The 15921-nt window shown below is 44.4% G+C and overlaps 1 long non-coding RNA gene across 1 annotated transcript in view; it reads left to right on the top strand.

Moving 5' to 3' along the window:
* The window catches only part of LOC122939594, a 422656-nt gene that overhangs the window by 260921 nt on the left and 145814 nt on the right, over window positions 1-15921 (top strand). Inside the window, exon 3 of the long non-coding RNA XR_006390118.1 lies at window positions 15614-15716. This is a non-coding gene — a long non-coding RNA (uncharacterized LOC122939594). The remainder of the gene's footprint in view (window positions 1-15613; window positions 15717-15921) is intronic.

The following is a 15921-nucleotide window of genomic DNA, read 5'->3' as shown; positions in this document are numbered from 1 at the left end:
GTGCATTTAACCAGCAATAGTCTGTTCATTTTTTGGCCATATACTACATCAGGGGCAAGCTGCGCCCATCACCAAGTGCATTTAACCAGCAATAGTGTGGTTATTTTTTGGCCATATCCCAGTCTAATTCTGTCACTAAATCCATACCGGTCACCCAGCGCCTAAATACTAGGCCTCAAATTTATATCCCGCTAAATCTCTCGTTACCGCTGTCCTGTTGTGGCTGGGAAAGTTATTTAGTGTCCGTCAAAGCACATTTTTTGTTCTGGGTTGAAATACAATTCCCAATTTAGCAATTAAAAAATTTAGTGGTTTCTGCTGTATCAGAGCTATTTAAAATCTATCCCTAAAAGGGTATATAATATTCAAGGTGCACATAGGGTCATTCAGAATAACTTCACACACCCGCTACTGTGCATTTCCAAGTCTAATTCTGTCACTAAACCCATACCTGTCACCCAGCGCCTAAATACTAGGCCTCAAATTCATATCCAGCTAAATCTGTCGTTAGTGCTGTAGCTGGGCGAGTTATTTAGTGTCCGTTCAAGCACATTTCTTGTTCTGGGTTGAAATACAATTCCCAATTTAGCAATTTCATAATTTAGTGGTTTCTGCTATATCAGAGCTATTTGAAATCTATCCCTAAAAGGGTAGATCATATTGAAGGTGCACATAGGGACATTCAGAATAACTTCACACACCCGCTACTGTGCATTTCCAAGTCTAATTCTGTCACTAAACCCATACCTGTCACCCAGCGCCTAAATACTAGGCCTCAAATTTATATCCAGCTAAATCTGTCCTTAGTGCTGTAGCTGGGCGAGTTATTTAGTGTCCGTTCAAGCACATTTCTTGTTCTGGGTTGAAATACAATTCCCAATTTAGCAATTTCATAATTTAGTGGTTTCTGCTATATCAGAGCTATTTGAAATCTATCCCTAAAAGGGTAGATCATATTGAAGGTGCACATAGGGACATTCAGAATAACTTCACACACCCGCTACTGTGCATTTCCAAGTCTAATTCTGTCACTAAACCCATACCTGTCACCCAGCGCCTAAATACTAGGCCTCAAATTTATATCCAGCTAAATCTGTCCTTAGTGCTGTAGCTGGGCGAGTTATTTAGTGTCCGTTCAAGCACATTTCTTGTTCTGGGTTGAAATACAATTCCCAATTTAGCAATTTCATAATTTAGTGGTTTCTGCTATATCAGAGCTATTTGAAATCTATCCCTAAAAGGGTATATAATATTCAAGGTGCACATTGGGTCATTCAGAATAACTTCACACACACCCGCTACTGTGTATTTCCAAGTCTAATTCTGTCACTAAACCCATACCTGTCACCCAGCGCCTAAATACTAGGCCTCAAATTCATATCCAGCTAAATCTGTCGTTAGTGCTGTAGCTGGGCGAGTTATTTAGTGTCCGTTCAAGCACATTTCTTGTTCTGGGTTGAAATACAATTCCCAATTTAGCAATTTCATAATTTAGTGGTTTCTGCTATATCAGAGCTATTTGAAATCTATCCCTAAAAGGGTAGATCATATTGAAGGTGCACATAGGGACATTCAGAATAACTTCACACACCCGCTACTGTGCATTTCCAAGTTTAATTCTGTCACTAAACCCATACCTGTCACCCAGCGCCTAAATACTAGGCCTCAAATTTATATCCAGCTAAATCTGTCCTTAGTGCTGTAGCTGGGCGAGTTATTTAGTGTCCGTTCAAGCACATTTCTTGTTCTGGGTTGAAATACAATTCCCAATTTAGCAATTTCATAATTTAGTGGTTTCTGCTATATCAGAGCTATTTGAAATACATCCCTAAAAGGGTATATAATATTCAAGGTGCACATTGGGTCATTCAGAATAACTTCACACACACCCGCTACTGTGTATTTCTAAGTCTAATTCTGTCACTAAACCCATACCTGTCACCCAGCGCCTAAATACTAGGCCTCAAATTTATATCCTGCTAAATCTCTCGTTAACGCTGTCCTGTTGTGGCTGGGAAAGTTATTTAGTGTCCGTCAAAGCACATTTTTTGTTCTGGGTTGAAATACAATTCCCAATTTAGCAATTTCATAATTTAGTGGTTTCTGCTATATCAGAGCTATTTGAAATCTATCCCTAAAAGGGTAGATCATATTGAAGGTGCACATAGGGACATTCAGAATAACTTCACACACCCGCTACTGTGCATTTCCAAGTCTAATTCTGTCACTAAACCCATACCTGTCACCCAGCGCCTAAATACTAGGCCTCAAATTTATATCCAGCTAAATCTGTCCTTAGTGCTGTAGCTGGGCGAGTTATTTAGTGTCCGTTCAAGCACATTTCTTGTTCTGGGTTGAAATACAATTCCCAATTTAGCAATTTCATAATTTAGTGGTTTCTGCTATATCAGAGCTATTTGAAATCTATCCCTAAAAGGGTATATAATATTCAAGGTGCACATTGGGTCATTCAGAATAACTTCACACACACCCGCTACTGTGTATTTCTAAGTCTAATTCTGTCACTAAACCCATACCTGTCACCCAGCGCCTAAATACTAGGCCTCAAATTTATATCCTGCTAAATCTCTCGTTAACGCTGTCCTGTTGTGGCTGGGAAAGTTATTTAGTGTCCGTCAAAGCACATTTTTTGTTCTGGGTTGAAATACAATTCCCAATTTAGCAATTTCATAATTTAGTGGTTTCTGCTATATCAGAGCTATTTGAAATCTATCCCTAAAAGGGTAGATCATATTGAAGGTGCACATAGGGACATTCAGAATAACTTCACACACCCGCTACTGTGCATTTCCAAGTCTAATTCTGTCACTAAACCCATACCTGTCACCCAGCGCCTAAATACTAGGCCTCAAATTTATATCCAGCTAAATCTGTCCTTAGTGCTGTAGCTGGGCGAGTTATTTAGTGTCCGTTCAAGCACATTTCTTGTTCTGGGTTGAAATACAATTCCCAATTTAGCAATTTCATAATTTAGTGGTTTCTGCTATATCAGAGCTATTTGAAATCTATCCCTAAAAGGGTATATAATATTCAAGGTGCACATTGGGTCATTCAGAATAACTTCACACACACCCGCTACTGTGTATTTCTAAGTCTAATTCTGTCACTAAACCCATACCTGTCACCCAGCGCCTAAATACTAGGCCTCAAATTTATATCCTGCTAAATCTCTCGTTAACGCTGTCCTGTTGTGGCTGGGAAAGTTATTTAGTGTCCGTCAAAGCACATTTTTTGTTCTGGGTTGAAATACAATTCCCAATTTAGCAATTTCATAATTTAGTGGTTTCTGCTATATCAGAGCTATTTGAAATCTATCCCTAAAAGGGTAGATCATATTGAAGGTGCACATAGGGACATTCAGAATAACTTCACACACCCGCTACTGTGCATTTCCAAGTCTAATTCTGTCACTAAACCCATACCTGTCACCCAGCGCCTAAATACTAGGCCTCAAATTTATATCCAGCTAAATCTGTCCTTAGTGCTGTAGCTGGGCGAGTTATTTAGTGTCCGTTCAAGCACATTTCTTGTTCTGGGTTGAAATACAATTCCCAATTTAGCAATTTCATAATTTAGTGGTTTCTGCTATATCAGAGCTATTTGAAATCTATCCCTAAAAGGGTATATAATATTCAAGGTGCACATTGGGTCATTCAGAATAACTTCACACACACCCGCTACTGTGTATTTCTAAGTCTAATTCTGTCACTAAACCCATACCTGTCACCCAGCGCCTAAATACTAGGCCTCAAATTTATATCCTGCTAAATCTCTCGTTAACGCTGTCCTGTTGTGGCTGGGAAAGTTATTTAGTGTCCGTCAAAGCACATTTTTTGTTCTGGGTTGAAATACAATTCCCAATTTAGCAATTTCATAATTTAGTGGTTTCTGCTATATCAGAGCTATTTGAAATCTATCCCTAAAAGGGTATATAATATTCAAGGTGCACATTGGGTCATTCAGAATAACTTCACACACACCCGCTACTGTGTATTTCTAAGTCTAATTCTGTCACTAAACCCATACCTGTCACCCAGCGCCTAAATACTAGGCCTCAAATTTATATCCTGCTAAATCTCTCGTTAACGCTGTCCTGTTGTGGCTGGGAAAGTTATTTAGTGTCCGTCAAAGCACATTTTTTGTTCTGGGTTGAAATACAATTCCCAATTTAGCAATTTCATAATTTAGTGGTTTCTGCTATATCAGAGCTATTTGAAATCTATCCCTAAAAGGGTAGATCATATTGAAGGTGCACATAGGGACATTCAGAATAACTTCACACACCCGCTACTGTGCATTTCCAAGTCTAATTCTGTCACTAAACCCATACCTGTCACCCAGCGCCTAAATACTAGGCCTCAAATTTATATCCAGCTAAATCTGTCCTTAGTGCTGTAGCTGGGCGAGTTATTTAGTGTCCGTTCAAGCACATTTCTTGTTCTGGGTTGAAATACAATTCCCAATTTAGCAATTTCATAATTTAGTGGTTTCTGCTATATCAGAGCTATTTGAAATCTATCCCTAAAAGGGTATATAATATTCAAGGTGCACATTGGGTCATTCAGAATAACTTCACACACACCCGCTACTGTGTATTTCTAAGTCTAATTCTGTCACTAAACCCATACCTGTCACCCAGCGCCTAAATACTAGGCCTCAAATTTATATCCTGCTAAATCTCTCGTTAACGCTGTCCTGTTGTGGCTGGGAAAGTTATTTAGTGTCCGTCAAAGCACATTTTTTGTTCTGGGTTGAAATACAATTCCCAATTTAGCAATTTCATAATTTAGTGGTTTCTGCTATATCAGAGCTATTTGAAATCTATCCCTAAAAGGGTATATAATATTCAAGGTGCACATTGGGTCATTCAGAATAACTTCACACACACCCGCTACTGTGTATTTCTAAGTCTAATTCTGTCACCAAACCCATACCTGTCACCCAGCGCCTAAATACTAGGCCTCAAATTTATATCCTGCTAAATCTCTCGTTAACGCTGTCCTGTTGTGGCTGGGAAAGTTATTTAGTGTCCGTCAAAGCACATTTTTTGTTCTGGGTTGAAATACAATTCCCAATTTAGCAATTTCATAATTTAGTGGTTTCTGCTATATCAGAGCTATTTGAAATCTATCCCTAAAAGGGTATATAATATTCAAGGTGCACATTGGGTCATTCAGAATAACTTCACACACACACGCTTCTGTGCATTTCCAAGTCTAATTCTGTCACTAAATCCATACCGGTCACCCAGCGCCTAAATACTAGGCCTCAAATTTATATCCTGCTAAATCTCTCGTTAACGCTGTCCTGTTGTGGCTGGGAAAGTTATTTAGTGTCCGTCAAAGCACATTTTTTGTTCTGGGTTGAAATACAATTCCCAATTTAGCAATTTCATAATTTAGTGGTTTCTGCTATATCAGAGCTATTTGAAATCTATCCCTAAAAGGGTATATAATATTCAAGGTGCACATTGGGTCATTCAGAATAACTTCACACACACACGCTTCTGTGCATTTCCAAGTCTAATTCTGTCACTAAATCCATACCGGTCACCCAGCGCCTAAATACTAGGCCTCAAATTTATATCCCGCTGAATTTGAATACAATACATTGGGCCAAATAATATATTTGTTGTTGTGGTGAACCATAACAATGAGAAAAACATCTAGTAAGGGACGCGGACGTGGACATGGTCGTGGTGGTGTTAGTGGACCCTCTGGTGCTGGGAGAGGACGTGGCCGTTCTGCCACATCCACACGTCCTAGTATACCAACTACCTCAGGTCCCAGTAGCCGCCAGAATTTACAGCGATATATGGTGGGGCCCAATGCCGTTCTAAGGATGGTAAGGCCTGAGCAGGTACAGGCATTAGTCAATTGGGTGGCCGACAGTGGATCCAGCACGTTCACATTATCTCCCACCCAGTCTTCTGCAGAAAGCGCACAGATGGCGCCTGAAAACCAACCCCATCAGTCTGTCACATCACCCCCATGCATACCAGGGAAACTGTCTCAGCCTCAAGTTATGCAGCAGTCTCTTATGCTGTTTGAAGACTCCGCTGGCAGGGTTTCCCAAGGGCATCCACCTAGCCCTTCCCCAGCGGTGAAAGACATAGAATGCACTGACGCACAACCACTTATGTTTCCTGATGATGAGGACATGGGAATACCACCTCAGCATGTCTCTGATGATGACGAAACACAGGTGCCAACTGCTGCGTCTTTCTGCAGTGTGCAGACTGAACAGGAGGTCAGGGATCAAGACTGGGTGGAAGACGATGCAGGGGACGATGAGGTCCTAGACCCCACATGGAATGAAGGTCGTGCCACTGACTTTCACAGTTCGGAGGAAGAGGCAGTGGTGAGACCGAGCCAACAGCGTAGCAAAAGAGGGAGCAGTGGGCAAAAGCAGAACACCCGCCGCCAAGAGACTCCGCCTGCTACTGACCGCCGCCATCTGGGACCGAGCACCCCAAAGGCAGCTTCAAGGAGTTCCCTGGCATGGCACTTCTTCAAACAATGTGCTGACGACAAGACCCGAGTGGTTTGCACGCTGTGCCATCAGAGCCTGAAGCGAGGCATTAACGTTCTGAACCTGAGCACAACCTGCATGACCAGGCACCTGCATGCAAAGCATGAACTGCAGTGGAGTAAACACCTTAAAACCAAGGAAGTCACTCAGGCTCCCCCTGCTACCTCTTCTGCTGCTGCCGCCTCGGCCTATTCTGCTGCTGCCGCCTCGGCCTCTTCCTCCGCCTCTGGAGGAACGTTGGCACCTGCCGCCCAGCAAACAGGGGATGTACCACCAACACCACCACCACCACCTCCGTCACCAAGCGTCTCAACCATGTCACACGCCAGCGTTCAGCTCTCCATCTCACAAACATTTGATAGAAAGCGTAAATTCCCACCTAGCCACCCTCGATCCCTGGCCCTGAATGCCAGCATTTCTAAACTACTGGCCTATGAAATGCTGTCATTTAGGCTGGTGGACACAGACAGCTTCAAACAGCTCATGTCGCTTGCTGTCCCACAGTATGTTGTTCCCAGCCGGCACTACTTCTCCAAGAGAGCCGTGCCTTCCCTGCACAACCAAGTATCCGATAAAATCAAGTGTGCACTGCGCAACGCCATCTGTAGCAAGGTCCACCTAACCACAGATACGTGTACCAGTAAGCACGGCCAGGGACGCTATATCTCCCTAACTGCACACTGGGTAAATGTAGTGGCAGCTGGGCCCCAGGCGGAGAGCTGTTTGGCGCACGTCCTTCTGCCGCCAAGGATCGCAGGGCAACATTCTTTGCCTCCTGTTGCCACCTCCTCCTTCTCGGCTTCCTCCTCCTCTTCTTCCACCTGCTCATCCAGTCAGCCACACACCTTCACCACCAACTTCAGCACAGCCCGGGGTAAACGTCAGCAGGCCATTCTGAAACTCATATGTTTGGGGGACAGGCCCCACACCGCACAGGAGTTGTGGCGGGGTATTGAACAACAGACCGACGAGTGGTTGCTGCCGGTGAGCCTCAAGCCCGGCCTGGTGGTGTGTGATAATGGGCGAAATCTCGTTGCAGCTCTGGGACTAGCCAATTTGACGCACATCCCTTGCTTGGCGCATGTGCTGAATTTGGTGGTGCAGAAGTTCATTCACAACTACCCCGACATGTCAGAGCTGCTGCATAAAGTGCGGGCCGTCTGTTCGCGCTTCCGGCGTTCACATCCTGCTGCTGCTCGCCTGTCTGCGCTACAGCGTAACTTCGGCCTTCCCGCTCACCGCCTCATATGCGACGTGCCCACCAGGTGGAACTCCACCTTGCACATGCTGGACAGACTGTGCGAGCAGCAGCAGGCCATAGTGGAGTTTCAGCTGCAGCACGCACGGGTCAGTCGCACTACAGAACAGCACCACTTCACCACCAATGACTGGGCCTCCATGCGAGACCTGTGTGCCCTGTTGCGCTGTTTCGAGTACTCCACCAACATGGCCAGTGGCGATGACACCGTTATCAGCGTTACAATACCACTTCTATGTCTCCTTGAGAAAACACTTAGGGCGATGATGGAAGAGGAGGTGGCCCAGGAGGAGGAGGAGGAGGAGGAAGAGGGGTCATTTTTAGCACTTTCAGGCCAGTCTCTTCGAAGTGACTCAGAGGGAGGTTTTTGGCAACAGCAGAGGCCAGGTACAAATGTGGCCAGCCAGGGCCCACTACTGGAGGACGAGGAGGACGAGGATGAGGAGGAGGTGGAGGAGGATGAGGATGAAGCATGGTCTCAGCGGGGTGGCACCCAACGCAGCTCGGGTCCATCACTGGTGCGTGGCTGGGGGGAAAGGCAGGACGATGACGATACGCCTCCCACAGAGGACAGCTTGTCCTTACCCCTGGGCAGCCTGGCACACATGAGCGACTACATGCTGCAGTGCCTGCGCAACGACAGCAGAGTTGCCCACATTTTAACCTGTGCGGACTACTGGGTTGCCACCCTGCTGGATCCACGCTACAAAGACAATGTGCCCACCTTACTTCCTGCACTGGAGCGTGATAGGAAGATGCGCGAGTACAAGCGCACGTTGGTAGACGCGCTACTGAGAGCATTCCCAAATGTCACAGGGGAACAAGTGGAAGCCCAAGGCCAAGGCAGAGGAGGAGCAAGAGGTCGCCAAGGCAGCTGTGTCACGGCCAGCTCCTCTGAGGGCAGGGTTAGCATGGCAGAGATGTGGAAAACTTTTGTCAACACGCCACAGCTAACTGCACCACCACCTGATACGCAACGTTTTAGCAGGAGGCAACATTTCACTAACATGGTGGAACAGTACGTGTGCACACCCCTCCACGTACTGACTGATGGTTCGGCCCCATTCAACTTCTGGGTCTCTAAATTGTCCACGTGGCCAGAGCTAGCCTTTTATGCCTTGGAGGTGCTGGCCTGCCCGGCAGCCAGCGTTTTGTCTGAACGTGTATTCAGCACGGCAGGGGGCGTCATTACAGACAAACGCAGCCGCCTGTCTACAGCCAATGTGGACAAGCTGACGTTCATAAAAATGAACCAGGCATGGATCCCACAGGACCTGTCCGTCCCTTGTCCAGATTAGACATTAACTACCTCCCCATAACCATATATTATTGGACTCCAGGGCACTTCCTCATTCAATCCTATTTTTATTTTCATTTTACCATTATATTGCGAGGCTACCCAAAGTTGAATGAACCTCTCCTCTGCCTGTGTGCTAGGCCTAAATATATGCCAATGGACTGTTGCAGTGGTGGCTGACATGAAGCCTGATTCTCTGCTATGACATGCAGACTAATTCTCTGCTGACATGAAGCCAGATTGTCTGTTACGGGACCTCTCTCCTCTGCCTGGGTGCTGGGCCTAAATTTATGACAATGGACTGTTGCAGTGGTGGCTGACGTGAAGCCTGATTCTCTGCTATGACATGCAGACTGATTCTCTGCTGACATGAAGCCAGATTGTCTGTTACGGGACCTCTCTGCTCTGCCTGTGTGCTAGGCCTAAATATATGCCAATGGACTGTTGCAGTGGTGGGTGACGTGAAGCCTCATTCTCTGCTATGACATGCACACTGATTCTCTGCTGACATGAAGCCAGATCGTCTGTTACGGGACCTCTCTGCTCTGCCTGTGTGCTAGGCCTAAATATATGCCAATGGACTGTTGCAGTGGTGGGTGACGTGAAGCCTCATTCTCTGCTATGACATGCAGACTGATTCTCTGCTGTCATGAAGCCAGATTGTCTGTTACGGGACCTCTCTGCTCTGCCTGTGTGCTAGGCCTAAATATATGCCAATGGACTGTTGCAGTGGTGGCTGACGTGAAGCCTCATTCTCTGCTATGACATGCAGACTGATTCTCTGCTGACATGAAGCCAGATCGTCTGTTACGGGACCTCTCTGCTCTGCCTGTGTGCTAGGCCTAAATATATGCCAATGGACTGTTGCAGTGGTGGGTGACGTGAAGCCTCATTCTCTGCTATGACATGCAGACTGATTCTCTGCTGTCATGAAGCCAGATTGTCTGTTACGGGACCTCTCTGCTCTGCCTGTGTGCTAGGCCTAAATATATGCCAATGGACTGTTGCAGTGGTGGGTGACGTGAAGCCTCATTCTCTGCTATGACATGCAGACTGATTCTCTGCTGACATGAAGCCAGATTGTCTGTTACGGGACCTCTCTCCTCTGCCTGGGTGCTGGGCCTAAATTTATGACAATGGACTGTTGCAGTGGTGGCTGACGTGAAGCCTGATTCTCTGCTATGACATGCAGACTGATTCTCTGCTGACATGAAGCCAGATCCTCTGTTACGGGACCTCTCTCCTCTGCCTGGGTGCTGGGCCTAAATATATGCCAATGGACTGTTGCAGTGGTGGCTGACGTGAAGCCTCATTCTCTGCTATGACATGCAGACTAATTCTCTGCTGACATGAAGACAGATTCTCTGTTACGGGACCTCCCTCCTCTGCCTGGGTGCTGGGCCTAAATATATGCCAATGGACTGTTGCAGTGGTGGCTGACGTGAAGCCTCATTCTCTGCTATGACATGCAGACTGATTCTCTGCTGACATGAAGACAGATTCTCTGTTACGGGACCTCTCTCCTCTGCCTGTGTGTGTGCTGGGCCTAAATATATGCCAATGGACTGTTGCAGTGGTGGCTGACGTGAAGCCTCATTCTCTGCTATGACATGCAGACTGATTCTCTGCTGACATGAAGCCAGATTCTCTGTTACGGGACCTCTCTCCTCTGCCTGTGTGTGTGCTGGGCCTAAATATATGCCAATGGACTGTTGCAGTGGTGGCTGACGTGAAGCCTCATTCTCTGCTATGACATGCAGACTGATTCTCTGCTGACATGAAGCCAGATTCTCTGTTACGGGACCTCTCTCCTCTGCCTGTGTGTGTGCTGGGCCTAAATATATGCCAATGGACTGTTGCAGTGGTGGCTGACGTGAAGCCTCATTCTCTGCTATGACATGCAGACTAATTCTCTGCTGACATGAAGACAGATTCTCTGTTACGGGACCTCTCTCCTCTGCCTGTGTGTGTGCTGGGCCTAAATATATGCCAATGGACTGTTGCAGTGGTGGCTGACGTGAAGCCTCATTCTCTGCTATGACATGCAGACTGATTCTCTGCTGACATGAAGCCAGATTCTCTGTTACGGGACCTCTCTCCTCTGCCTGTGTGTGTGCTGGGCCTAAATATATGCCAATGGACTGTTGCAGTGGTGGCTGACGTGAAGCCTCATTCTCTGCTATGACATGCAGACTGATTCTCTGCTGACATGAAGCCAGATTCTCTGTTACGGGACCTCTCTCCTCTGCCTGTGTGTGTGCTGGGCCTAAATATATGCCAATGGACTGTTGCAGTGGTGGCTGACGTGAAGCCTCATTCTCTGCTATGACATGCAGACTAATTCTCTGCTGACATGAAGACAGATTCTCTGTTACGGGACCTCCCTCCTCTGCCTGGGTGCTGGGCCTAAATATATGCCAATGGACTGTTGCAGTGGTGGCTGACGTGAAGCCTCATTCTCTGCTATGACATGCAGACTAATTCTCTGCTGACATGAAGACAGATTCTCTGTTACGGGACCTCTCTCCTCTGCCTGGGTGCCGGGGCCTAAATATCTGAGAATGGACTGTTCCAGTGGTGGGTGACGGGAAGCCAGATTCTCTGCTATGGAACCTCTCTCCAATTGATTTTGGTTAATTTTTATTTATTTAATTTTTATTTTAATTCATTTCCCTATCCACATTTGTTTGCAGGGGATTTACCTACATGTTGCTGCCTTTTGCAGCCCTCGAGCTCTTTCCTGGGCTGTTTTACAGCCTTTTTAGTGCCGAAAAGTTCGGGTCCCCATTGACTTCAATGGGGTTCGGGTTCGGGACGAAGTTCGGATCGGGTTCGGATCCCGAACCCGAACATTTCCGGGATGTTCGGCCGAACTTCTCGAACCCGAACATCCAGGTGTTCGCTCAACTCTACTAGCCACCAGTAATTTCATAATTGTCTAATTTAAAGGGATTTTCCTGTGATCTTGAAGGCCTGTTGATATTGAAGGCCTGTCCTGAGAATAGGCCATCAATATCTGATTAATGGTGGTGTAACACCCTGCACCCCTGTTATCTAGCTGTTCTGGAATAGCTCGAGTGCAGGTAGACTGCACAGGAATTACTCCAGCATGGCTCCGACTGAAGTGAATGGAGTAACCACTTCTACCGGAGTTTCTTCCAAACCATTATTGGCAAGGGTATGGGGTGTTGGACCCCTGCAGATCAGATATTTATGGCCTATATATTGGGATAAGCTTTAAGTATAAAAGGACTGGAAACCCCCTTTAAATTTAACATTTATGATATTTGTGGTGGGTTTTTATCAGTTCAAATTTTGGCAACTAGAGCTGATACCAAAATACTTGTTGCAGTGCTCTGTATTGGTTCTATTAGTGTTGAGCAAATTGAACTTCGGATCACAGATCTGAAGTTGATTCATTTTAACACTTTGTTTAATGCAGTCCGGAGACCTCTCTCCATGCAGTATTAAAATATATTGCATCATCTGAAGTCGAGTTTGATATAGTGGTACCAGCCAGTACCAAGCCCAACTTCGGATTCCGAATTTGAAATGTTTTGAAAGATGTCGAACTGATTACCGAATTCAGTCATCACAGTCTTGTGCGACTTCGGGTGAAACAAATTTAGCCTCCACTGAGGCAATGCATTATAATGCTGTACAGAGACAGGTCTCAATCTATGAGCCAAAGCTTGATTCCTTCAACACTAGTTTCTATATAATTAATATTTAGACTAAATAAATATAATTAAAGGGGTTGTATGACAAAGCAGAAAAATAAGTAGAGGTCAGAGTAATTCCCCTTTTAAAAGTCCCACTGTTTAAGTATCTGGCTTCTGTCACTATCTTTCTGGTCCCTGACCAGGAGTGATCACATGCCATTCCTATGACTGCTGCAGCCAATTACTGGCTTTATTGGCCATGTGCAAAATTGACATGTAAGCCTCTGCAGTGTTGTGCCATTTTACACATACACTACTTTTACTTAAAGAAGCACTCCCATAAAAATGTTTACTCTCTGACCTGTTAGAAATGTACATGATGTAAACTGTAGTGAAGGTAATCTTTTTACCACTGAGTGTATTTGTGAGTTATAACCTCCCTTTTCATCCTCAGCTGTGTCGTGTGACCAACACTCTTGTGTGTGGACAGGAAGCCAGTTTTTCCTGTGTATTCCTATGGAAGCCTCAATGTGAGTCTCATAAGAATGTTTAGAGAAATAAGTGACTTCCTGTGTCAGTTGGAAAACAGAGTGCTGGTCACATGACACAGCTGAGGATCAGAAGGGAGGTTATAACTCACAAATATAGTCAGTAAGAAGATTACCTTCACTACAATTTACATCATGTACCCTTCTAATGGATCAAAGAATAAAGATGTTATAGGCGTGTTTCTTTAAAGGCTATGTACACCTTGGGGGGGCATTTTGTATGGTTGAATTTTACTCATTTTTGGCAAAAAAATAATTTTTCAATTGGTCTTTATTAAAAATATTGAACCATTCTGTCACAAAGAATTAACTGTTTGTCTAGCTGTGTGAATCCTACTTTCACTTTCACTTTGTGCCGGTCATCTATTAAACCTTATCATTAAATTACTAAAAGGTCATTTAAGCCACATTCTTAAGGCCTCTTTCACACGGGCGTCCCAGATTTGTTTGTGACTTGTGCATTGCGGGAAACCCGTGCTAGTTCACACGAAATTTCTGTCAGTTTTGACTGCGATTGAGTTTTTATAGGGCCGGTGCAATGCGTTTTGCACACGCGTGATAAAAAATTGAATGTGGTACCCAGACCCGAACCCGGACTTCTTCAATGAAGTTCGAATTTGGTTTTATGTAGATTTTATTATTTTCTCTTATAACATGGTTATAAGGGAAAATAATAGCATTCATAATACAGAATGCTTACTAAAATGTCGATTGAGGGGTTAAAAAATAAAATAAAAATTAACTCACCTTATCCACTTGATCGCGCAGCCGGCATTGTCTTCTTTCTTCTTCTTTCAGGACCTGCAAAAGGACCTTTGATTAAGTAATCACGCTCACCTTCTATCTTCATTAAGCACGACCTGCGCTGACGTCACCAAGCTAACCACATGGTGAGCGCGATTACATCATCAAAGGTCCTTTTGCAGGTCCTGAAAGAAGAAGAAAGAAGACGATGCTGGCTGCGCGATCAGCATTTTAGTAAGCATTCTGTATTAAGAATGCTATTATTTTCCCTTATAACCATTGCGATTTTCACGAAGCCCTATTCATTTCAATGGGGCCTGCGTTGCGTGAAAAATACAGAATATAGAACATGCTGTGTTTTCACGCAACGCACAAGTGATGCGTGAAAATCACTGCTCATCTGCACAGCCCCATTGAAGTGAATTGGTCCGGATTCAGTGCGGGTGCAATGCGTTCACCTCACGCATTGCACCCGCGTGGAAAACTTGCCCGTGTGAAAGGGGCCCGACAGTAAGATAAGAATTGAACTATAATGAGTGTTTATAAGGTCAGAGAACTGAGATAAGGAACTGCCTGATGGGAAACAGTAAAAATACAGTTCATGCTACTAAAGAATCTCAAGGCTGTACAGTGATAGGGGCTCACATTTTTGAATAAAGACCAATTGAAAAAAATGATTTTTACTAAAACACAATGGTTGTACTTATGTTTTAATATTTGAAAAAAAAAAAAAAAAAACTTAGAAAAAATGCCACAGTTTGACATCCTTAATTACGTCTTTCACCATATGGGCTAAGTATTTTTAATAGTGCAATGCCAATGATCTTACATTTTTTTATTTATTTATTTTTAGTTCCCCTAGGGGACGTCAACTTGCAACCATGAGATCAAATATACCATAGACTGGAATGGTTTACCATTGCAGTCTATTGGAAAATGCGTTCCTAATAAAGACTTGGTAGGAACTTAACTATTGCAGGCCTCTGAGCCTTCAGAAGGCCTCAGGCTGCCATAGCAACTAAACAGCTCCCATGATCTCATTGCAGGGGGGGGGGGGGCTGTTGGGTCACCAGAAGTGACCCTCTCTTGGTAAATAACTGCTCAGTTGTCATGGTCGCAATTGACAATTTTTCTTAGTCTCATGGAGTTAAATGGAGTTGCAATATGCATGCTTGATCAATGACTCAGGACTAAAGTTCCATCATCTAGTGATCGGTGGGATTCAAGTGGTCACACCCACACTGATCTAATATTTATTATCTATTCAGTGCGTAGGTGAAACATGTTTTCCACTGGAATACTCCTTTGAATAAACGTGCATGCTGTTCAGCCAATAGCTGACAATTGCTTGTCTACAGATATTGTAATAATTGATGAAATATTAGTGACCTAATCTGTGATTATCTCAATAGTTCTCTCTAGCAGTGATAATGTAAAATCCCATGATGCCACTAATATCAGCAGGGACTAGTGCATAACTCACCTAGTCATCTTTATGAAGAAATACTCTTGCTAGTAATATCCTTTGACAGAATATTGTTTTATTTTACAGGTGATTCAGTTTTTCCAGTTTGGCTGGTTAAGGGGTTGGTGACATCATGACTTCTCACGAAAGGCAAGAAGATGCTTAAAGACTTCTGCATATAGAAACTCTGGTAAGTAATATTTTGAGTTGAATGGTTCAGAATCTGAGTTTTCCATTTGTACTAGATTTACTTTAATTTTGTCAGTAATTCTTTAAGAGTTATGCTTAAGTGTAATTTGAATTGAGTTAGTATGCCCTGGAGGCTGGTTTTAAAGTCAGTATAAAACTGAGTCTGCTTATATAGCACCTACCAGTAGCTACTTGGCTCCAGGAGA

Source organism: Bufo gargarizans, chromosome 5, assembly GCF_014858855.1.
Source record: "Bufo gargarizans isolate SCDJY-AF-19 chromosome 5, ASM1485885v1, whole genome shotgun sequence".
NCBI classification, from domain to species: Eukaryota; Metazoa; Chordata; class Amphibia; order Anura; family Bufonidae; genus Bufo; species Bufo gargarizans.
Note: the sequence above shows the minus strand (reverse complement) of the source record. Positions and strands in the feature narration are given on the sequence as shown.